The following is a 10,720-nucleotide window of genomic DNA, read 5'->3' as shown; positions in this document are numbered from 1 at the left end:
AAAGATTTGAAATCAAAGAATTTGCCACCAAAAGCAATTTTGATTTTAGACAATGCGCCTAGCCATCCTGAAGTCAATTCACTAATAAGTGATGATGGAAATATCACGTGCTACTTTTTGCCAGCAAATACAACATCATTGATGTAACCAATGGATCAATCGGTTATCGAGACATTTAAGGCCAGGTCCAAGTGAGGCAGCGTCATCTACATTAATACTAAAATTTTGGAAAATTTTCAGCAGCCTTTTCTTGAAAACAAGATGGTAAAATGCTTTTTCCTTTATGGATAATTGATTATTGGCAAGATATACACCAGCTAAAACTTTTTTTGAGTTTAGATAATAAAAAAAATTTCATGTCAATAAATTAAATATGAGCACTTTTTTCACAAAAACTGTAACAGTACTTTCTCAGAAATTACAATCAAAAATGCAATTTCCATTTGGAAAATTAATAAACGCTAAAAAATACACGACCTAAGATTTACCAATCACGAAAATAACAAAAAAAAAAGTATTTTAACATAACATATTTTACTCATTATGACAGCCGTTTGGCAGGTTATATATGTCACCAGACGTTTCGCAGTTTTGCCGAAAGGAGGAGATTGGCGCTGTTGCTTAACCACCTGAAATACATAATCTACCAAAGGGCTGTCACAATCAGTAAAGCAGTATCAATATGTTAAATATTTAATAAAATTTTTTTTGTTATTTTCGTGATTGGTAAATCTTAGGTCGTGTATTTTTTAGCGTTTATTAATTTTCCAAATGGAAATTGCATTTTTGAGTGTAATTTCTGAGAAAGTACTGTTACAGTTTTTGTGAAAAAAGTGCTCATATTTAATTTATTGACATGAAATTTTTTTTATTATTTTAACTCAAAAAAAGTTTTAGCTGGTGTATATCTTGCCAATAATCAATTATCCATAAAGGAAAAAGCATTTTACCATCTTGTTTTCAAGAAAAGGCTGTTGAAAAATTTCCAAAATTTTAGTATCAATGTAGATGGCGCTGCCTCACTTGGACCTGGCCTTAAGCGTCGATACCGAAATAAATTCATTCAAAATCTCGTGATTGAAAAACATATGTCTTTGCAGGAATACTGGAAAGCATACAATTTGAAACATGTTGTCGATAACTCATCGGATGCTTGGGCTGAAGTGTCTGAAGAAACTCTCAAAAGATGTTAGAATAAATTGTGGCCTGAATCACCTGACGAGTGTCAAGTGACAAATGTCTCTGAAAGTGATGGTGTAACAAATGACATTTTTGCAGCATCAGCTAATATTTTCTTACTGGATGAAGGTGAAATTCGCGAGTGGTTAGTTTGCGATGAAGCATTAGATGGCAATGTATTGCTGACGGATGAAGAAATTCTCGACAGTACGGTTGAAACGGACGCTGACTTAGAAAAAGAAACAAATTTTGAATATGACGGTTCTGACACGACTGAAAACACAGTTCAAGCAAAAAATTTGCGTAAAGAAGCAAAACAAGCATGTTCTAATATGCAAAATTTTATTGACTGGTATGAACATTTTCTTTATTTTATAACTATTAGAAAACAATTCTCAACTTATTGTTGTATGTATGATAAATAACTTAATGCACATATTTCAAAGAGTATTAAAATAACTAATAAAAACATAAATAGATTTTATATATGTAATAATAATACATTACAATTACATCAAAAATTTTGAGAGAAAGTATTGGAAAGAAATTAATAAACATATTTTTTAATAAAAAATCATCGTTTTCTACCTATTGGAATAATTTAAAGACTTTTTCATTTAATGTTTTTTTACCACCGACATAGTACTGATTCGGTGTGAATGACAGGGTACTACCAGTACTGGTTTTAATATTTTTTTACCTCCGATATAGTATTGATTCGGTGTATTAGTCAGTACACTGCCAGTACTGAAAGTCAATACCGACAGCCAGTATTGGATCAGTACCATACCGGTGTTTAATTACGGCGAGCTACGGACATTTCTACTTGGGATTGTTAGGTTTTTTTAAAAACTATCGAAGAGGGAGAGGGTTGAATTTTTTTGAAAAATTTAAACAATGAATATTTGAAGACTTGTAACTTTTAAACAGAAAGAAGAATAAAAATTTGTCCTATATGTTTTCCAAAGGTTTATTCCTGCTCTTTCGAATAATGCAAAAAAATTTCAAAAAATCAAATTTTGACCCTTTTTTTGAAAATTAAACATTTTTTCAAAGTTTTTTTTAAGTTCGGTCATTTTCTTTTTTTTTATTTATTTTTTTTTTGAAAGCTAATAATGTGTATTTTCACCACAAAAAATATTGAGATGTTCTTTTTTGTTATTTTCGAGATATTAATTAATTAATTAATGTTAATAAAACATGAAATATTTCACAAATAAATAAAGTTATTGCAATTTGTGAAATATTTCATTTTTTATTAACATTAATTAATTAATTAATATCTCGAAAATAACAAAAAAGAACATCTCAATATTTTTTGTGGTGAAATACACATTGTTAGCTTTAAAAAAAAATTAATAAAAAAAAATAAAAAGGACCGAACTTAAAAAAAATTCGAAAAATGTTTAATTTTCAAAAAAGGGTCAAAATTTGAATTTTTTGAAAATTTTTTTGCATTATTCGAAAGAGCAGGAATAAACCTTTCAAAAACATATAGGACAAATTTTTCTTTTTCTTTCTGTTTAAAAGTTACAAGTCTTCAAATGTTCACTGTTTAAATTTTTCAAACAAATTCAACCCCCTCCCTCTTCGACAGGTTTTAAAAAAACCTAACAATACTTAGTGGTTAAAGAACTCACCCCTAGGACTAAACTATGTGCAAGTTACAGCCTGATCCGATCAACTTTTTTTTCACTTAGTTCGCTACAGTAATTTTACCCCCTATATAAAAATAAATTTTATAATTTAGTTCTTTTTAACTTTTTACAATTTAACTTATATTGTGATAAATAATTATAGATAATTAATTATTAATTATTGTCTTTGATCGTAAAAAGTATAAGAATTTCACTTAACACAAATTAAATATAAACATATTGAAGGAAGTAATTTTTAATTTAAATTTTCTTATAGATATCTAAAATCTGCTAAAGATATTCAAAGACAATATGGCAAGCAAGGAGATGTTACTTTTAATGAAATGTTACAAAGAGCTTTAAACATGAATGATGGAGAAATTTGGCTGCCAGTAAAATGAGGGCTTTCAATTACAAAAAATTAAAAAAAAATCACCTTGTAAAATTGTCAAAGTGTTCAATATAAATCTCATGTATACAATGTATAAATAAAATAAAGTGTTGCATTAGGATGACAAATGGTTTTATTTTAACTTTTAAGTGAGCAAAATAAGAAAAAATATTTTTAACGTAAATAACCGATTTTAAAATATAGTACTGTCTTAAAACATTTTTAATAAATAGCAAAAAATGTTAACCAATTTCTATAAATAAAATTTTTTAAAAAAATTTACATTATTATTAAAATTATTATAATTTTAATAATAATAATAATAATATTAAAAATATCAATAATAAATTTTTTAGTATTATTTAAGACGAAAAATAATTTTCATTAGTTGCTGTAAAAAGTAATAGTGACTCCATCTCCCATAATTTTTCAGAACTTTCTTTCAAAAATATTTGTTTATCAACAAAAATGTTCAGCGCTATCTACATTTTGATTATTTCTTCCTTATCACATTTCATGTAATAAAAAAGAACAAGAGAATAATTCTTGGAAATTTATCATCTGTTAGTTCATTATAGTAAAATACAGTAAAATATCAGTGTCATAAAAAAAGATACAATAACTTGGCTATATTATAATTATTCTTTTTGTCATAACGTTTACATCATTTTTGTATGTTTCAAAGTAATTACAACATTTCTCGAAAATACAAACTTTTGGAAAATAGAAAATTGATAATCTTCCTGACGATTCTAATCTTTATTGTAAATATGTGTCAAAAGAGAAAAGTTATCGATCTTTACAAAACTGTGAGTGAGAAACAGATTCGGTTTATTTCAATTTAATAGCATGAAATAACATTTCTTTATTAACAAAAAGGTAACATTTAATATATAGTCAGTATAAAAAAGTATATATGAAAATATAATATACATTTATTCAATTCTTTAATAATACAAATTTGTTTCTTGATAATCATATACAAATTTAAAACAATATATAATTAATCACAAGTATTTTTATTCACATTTTATTAATCTCCTTTTATGTAAAAAACAAATTTTTTTAAGGAATAGAATATATTTTGTTATGTGACAGTATATATAAAATGTCATATTTAACATGTTAAATCATTTAATGTTACTGATTATATCAAATTTATTTTAATCATATATAGGATAGGTTAGGTTATAACTATCCTCGTCACTTCACAAGACATAATAATCGTCATTTGATATATAATTTACAAATTTCAAATTGGAATCAATATAAAAATTTGGTTTATTTTAGAATGCCATTTTACGATATAATATTTATTACTTGAAAAAAGAATTTCATTTAAATTATTTTCATATAATTTTGTATTCAATATTTTTGTAAATAACAAATTTTTTGGTCTACAATATAACCTAACGCGTATCATAAATAATTTTTTCATATATTTTTATTAACAGTAATAATTATAGTCATTTTAATTTATTTTATTAAAACTTTATGTAAAAAATACTATTTTTATAACAAGTGTGAAAAACAATTTTCTCTAATCGTACTCAAACTTCGGTAATTTGTAATTCTATTGGATAGTAATTGGACGTAAAAATATTTTCCATTTAAACTAATATTTACATACATATTTTTCGGAAGGAACAGACTTACCCTCCTGCCTAGTCGAACAACTTTATTTTATTATTTAATTTAAAAAAGTACCTGTAAGCATAAGCACGATTGAAATTAAATGTTTTATGGGCATATATCTCTAAAAACCTTTAACTTTTATGTAGCTTTGATATATTTTGGTAATTTTAATACATTTTTGTTTGGTTTTTGTTGGAAATAATATTGCTTGATACGAGCAATCATTTCCAAACCATTTTACATTAATTTATTAAAATGGTAAATAATAATTCCAATTTAAATACTCAATTTTTAAAACTGTTAAAAATTTTCAGTTTTAATGTTTATTTCTATATATTTATTTGCACAGAATAATGGATCCAAGAATATTAATAATGTAAAAAAATAAGATGCGAGAGAAAAGAAAAATAGAAAAGGATAATATACATAATTTTAATATTTATTATATATTTTTATACCTAGTTTGCTATTATAAGTATTTTATTATTAAAAAAAATATTCAAACTATTAAACAAAATTTATTGTTTTTTAAAATTTATAACCCTATAGTCATTTCTTTTTAACTGTTTTTTATCCTAAAAAGCAACCACCTGTTATAATTTTTACCCTATGACAACTAGGTGAAAAAATTATTTTTAGCACAAAAAAGTTTAAAATATGATGTTTGACTAGGATTTGAAAACTCAAAATAGTGGATCGAATATGGCAATTATATTTACAGTTAACTAGATTTATATCCAATTACTTACTGATAAGAAATAAAACAACATATTTGCTAAAATATTTTTTCAATTATAGTTACTATTTATGGGCCGAGACTATCCGAAAGGTTATGAGTTTTTTCGAACAAATTTGCGTAAAGCTTTTAGAAAAAACAAAGATGAGCAGAGTTCTGAGGAAATCGACAAAATGATTGCACATGGAGAGTTTGTGAAAAAAGAACTTAAAACACTTTATATGCTACGAAAATATCGAACATTAAAGAAAAGATACTATGATTCTTAAAATTGTATATCATAATTTGTGTAAAAATTAATTTCAAAAAATTGTAGATACTTTTGTGATATTTTGTAATTATAGGCAAATAAATATATTTTTATCAACTTATACTTTGGTTAATACTCAATAGTAAAATTAAATAAAAAATTCGGATATATCATATATATTTATGTCAAATTGAATTCGTCCTACTATTTACATGACAGTCCACAGTGGGCCAGAACGCATCCAAAAGCGGCTAAAAGTCGACTTTAGAATTTTGAATCTAATTACCTAAATTTTATGTAACTTTTTGTAAAATATTATAGTTATTTGTCAAAGATTATTGCAGTGGTTGTATGTTTGTTAGAAAATTTGATTCGAAAATTTAAAGGACATTGTCCTCTTAAATATTCATTTAGTTTTTATAAATGATTATTTTTCTGACGTTTAAATGTTATTTATTTTAAATGACATTTATTATGTTGAAAAATATTAATATTAAATTAAAATTACTGTATATTGTAAATAAAAAATCGGACAAGTGCGAGTTACACTCGCATTAAAACCGAGGGTTCCGTACCCTTAAACCTAAAATTTAAGGGGGTTAAAGTGTAAAGGCGGGTGGAAAAATTCCAATTTTGCTTAATTTTTTCTGTAATGTGAGCATAAAAACACATAGATAGACACATAGTCACATGTAACGAAAATTATCAGTTTTTCCTTGAAAACTCTATGATTATCAACTCCAATCATGCTCACTATATTTTTCTTGTAATCTACACGTAAAATACCTAAAAATGTATAAATTTGAAGCCCTTAAGATAAAATTTTCTTCTTTTTTTTATTCGAAAAATCCATGATTTTTTCTACAAATATGAGTTTTCCTTAAAAACAATATGATCATCAACTCCAATCGTGCTCGCTATATTTTTTCTGTAATCTATACGCAAAAATACGTATGTATACCAAATATTAACTGTCTAGGTCAAATAGTGTGTGCGCTAGGAGGATTAAACGCTTTTTTTCAAAATTTTTTATTTTTCCTTGACAACGTTATGTAAATCGATCCGAATCATGTTTGCTATTTTTTTCCTGTAATTTTCACGTAAAAATACATATGTGTACCAAATTTGAGATCTCTATGTGAAAAACTGTGTCCACCAGGGGGGGGGTACATAGTCATTTTTATGGATTTTTCGTAAAAATTCATGGTTTTTCCTTGACAACGCTATGATAATCAATTCCTATGAGATTCGTTATATTTTTCCTGTAATCTACACGTTAAAATACATATGTGTACCAAATTTCAGCCCTCTAGATAAATTCGTGTGACCGCTAGGGGGGGGGGGTACATGCCTTGCTTCACTAGTCTCATTAATAGGGTTTTCCCTTCAGGTACGGAACCCTAAAAATAAAGGACAGTTAACATCTAAAAATGTTAATTTTTTTGAAATGCACTTGCTTGTTAGTTCTCCTTACTTCCGCAAGATATAAAGCTCACTAAGCGTGTAATCTCTTCTTAATTAAATGTACTTTCAATTAAATTTGCTACTTTTTTAATTTAGTGGAGTTATATACAAAATAAGGTAAACATTTTTTCATTGAAAATCATTTTTTACAAAGACATATTTTGGTCTACGTACATCAATGCTCTTTTAATTTATATATATCTTTCCCAAGTAGAAATGTGCCACTGGCATAGTACTGACCCAACACTGCCAGTCAGTATAATAGTACTGACTGCCGTACTGGTCCAGTAGTGGACCAACCCTGGCTGGTAACGCTGTCCAGTACTGATTTTGTCCCGCTCACCAGTACTAACGTAGTACTAGAATAATACTGGCATAATACTGGCAAAGTACTCATCCGGACTTAAAATCTCACTTTTTTACAAAATGCTAAAACACGCTTTCCAATGCAAATTTCATCCTTATTAGCTTATTACTCCCATTTTTACCACGAACAGGTAATGTGAAGCCAATAATAGTTAATGTTATTTAGAATATATAAAATATTATTAACAATAAATAATTAAAATAATAATTATCATTTATATTAATTAAATTATTTTATTTTTAATAAATTATTTTACAAAAAATAATTTGTGTTGTAAATTTTTTTATTTTTTTAAATTCATAATATTTAATTTTTTTTACTTTGCACTTATACTTAATTTAATAATTATTTAATAATTGATATTACACATGAACAAATATTGTACTTATAACACTTAAAACTAAGAACGAAAAATCTCGCACGCATGGGGGATCGAACCCTAAACCCTTAGAACGCAAGTCAGATACGCATACCGCACAGCCGCGCTGGCTTAAATGTGCTGACTTGAAGTAGTTCACCTAATACAAAAGTTTTGATTTCAAAGTTTGTATTATCTATTGATCACGAAAATAAAATGAATTTATTCTTAAATTTTTTAAACTCACAAAATTTTTTCAATTTTTACAAAGATTTAATGAAATAAAACTGGATATCAATTTCAGTTAAATATTTTTAATAAATTATTTTTACCGTAAATAATATTAAAACAGACAAAAATGATTGATGAATTACATAATTAAAAATAAGTTAATAAAAGACGACTGTAAAATATGAATGGTAAAAAAATTTTTAAATTTAATATTTAATTATTAATAATATTTAAAAATTACAGTGAAAAAATTACATTTGCTTTATTTTTAAAACTATTAGAAAAAAATTCTCAACTTATTGTTATTGCATGCATGATAAATAACTTAATGCACATATTTCAATGAGTACTAAAATAACTAAAAAAACATAAATATATTTTATATAGGTATATAATAATACATTACAATTACATCCAAAATTTTGAGGGAAAGTATTCGAAAGAAATTAATATACATTTTTTTAAATAAAAAATCATCGTTTTCTACCTAGTGAAATAATTTGAAGACTTTTTCATTTAATGTTTTATATCACCGACATAGTACTGATTCGGTGTGAATGACAGTGTACTGCCAGTACTGGTTTTAATATTTTTTTACCTCCGACATAGTACTGATTCGGTGTATTAGTCAGTACACTGCCAGTACTGAAAGTCAGTACCGACAGCCAGTATTGGATCAGTACCATGCCGGTGTTTAATTACGGCGAGCTACGGATATTTCTACTTGGGTTCTTTTGTTTTTATTACTCCCCGCACATAGAGACGTTACATTTTATTGTACATTCTCTATTTAAACTGTTAATAAAAGTGTTACAGAAGCACATTTTTAATTTTATTATTTATAATTTAAAGAAGAGAATTGTTTTTGTGTTTTGCTTTATGGTGAAAGCTCTTACGTATATTTAACTTCTTTTTGTTATTTAGTTAAAAGTTGATTGTAAATGTAGAAAAAAAGGGAATTAGTAAAAGGGAAATTATTGAGAAATTTAAAGAATTAAAAAATGTTGATTTAGTCGTAAATTATATAATTCAAAAGAGACATATTAATATTATTAATATCGACAAGAAATTTATAACCCGTTTTAGAATTGCAATTTATTCACTAAGAAATAAACGAAATTCTAAATTTAACGCTAAAAAAAGAATAAAATGTAGATTTGAATTAAAACATGCTGAAAGGTGAAATTCTAGATTTATATATACAGGTAAATTAGTGTTTATTTATACATGATTTATGGAAAAACTATGATAATCCTGGCGGATTGTATGCGATGCGAATGCTCCACGAAATTCGCGGAAAATTCATGGAACACGAGGTTTGAAATAGAAATTCTGTCCAAAATGTATAAAAAATGACGAAATTGATAGTATAATAATTATTACAATTATTAATTTCAATCTTTACAGTTTATTATCAACATTTGTCGATAAAATCAATAGAGACGCGCTTTTTAGCAGGTAGGTGGAAGCACTCCTTTTTTTCTCCTTAAATTCTTTTGTGTTTTTCTTATAAAAAGCAAAACTCTTATTTATTATACGGAAATATTGGTAAAAAACGTATTATTTTATCAAAAAAATTAATATTTTCATAAAAAATATTGGTGAAAAAATGAATTTTTTATCAAAAAAAAAGTTTAAAAAAATTAATTTTAAATTGAAATAATGGGGAAAAAATAAATTGTTTTATCAAAAAATTAGTATATTATCAAAAATATTGGTAAAAAAACAATTTTTTATCCAAAATATTGGTAAATAAATTAAGTTTTAATATTTAAAGGAATAAAAGTTTGAAAGAATTATTTATCTTTCTGTAAAAAATATTGTTAATATTGTTTCTATTTCAAAACGGGAAAAAAGAAGGCTTTTATATGAAGCATTTCTAAAAAAACCATGACATTTATTCAAAAATTTCACAGAAAAAACGCTAGGCAAATTTTGTTGCGGGTAATTTTCACCAATGCTAATTCACATAGATGGTGGCGCCCTCAACTAGGATAAAATTTGTTGCAGGTAATTTTTATACCGATTTTAGGGTAAAAATTCTACTTTTTTTCGTGTGTTTTGTTTACATGTTATAACACAGATGTCTGGAAAGAAAAAAAAGTTTGCCTATGATGCCAACAAAAATCATTGTTACCTGGTGGTTCCTTAGCACCCCCTGAAACGAGAAAACTTAACCCGAAAATCGTAGCTGTTCATTTAGAGAAGTTTCGAAATTTTTTCAAAAAACTTGTTTTCTAAGGGTCAGAGATAAGATTTAAATTATGTTAATGATTTTTATTTATGTGGATGTGTTTGTAGGATCTCATTTTCTAGGTACAAGTGATTAAAAATTTTTTTAATAAAAAATGAACTCGAATTCGTCACTTTTCTTTTATGTAGGTGACGATTTTGGATGATTTAATTAGTAAATAAATAAATCGTGTTAATGAATTTATATGTATAGGGCGAAATTCCACCACGAAGTGTTGT

The 10,720-nt window shown here is 25.9% G+C and overlaps 1 long non-coding RNA gene across 1 annotated transcript; it reads left to right on the top strand.

The window, feature by feature from the left end:
* Positions 1-3,736: 3,736 nt before the first annotated feature.
* LOC127278867 (uncharacterized) lies at positions 3,737-5,769 on the top strand. The gene is made up of 2 exons (XR_007842558.1): positions 3,737-4,016; positions 5,641-5,769. It is a non-coding gene; the product is annotated as an uncharacterized LOC127278867 (long non-coding RNA).
* Positions 5,770-10,720: the final 4,951 nt, after the last annotated feature.

The sequence above is a fragment of the Leptopilina boulardi genome, unplaced genomic scaffold (assembly GCF_019393585.1).
Source record: "Leptopilina boulardi isolate dan_hultmark-lab unplaced genomic scaffold, ZJU_Lbou_2.1 LbouV2_212, whole genome shotgun sequence".
Lineage (NCBI taxonomy): Eukaryota > Metazoa > Arthropoda > Insecta > Hymenoptera > Figitidae > Leptopilina > Leptopilina boulardi.
The sequence above is the reverse complement of the archived record's forward strand: the minus strand, read 5'-3'. Positions and strand labels throughout refer to the sequence as shown.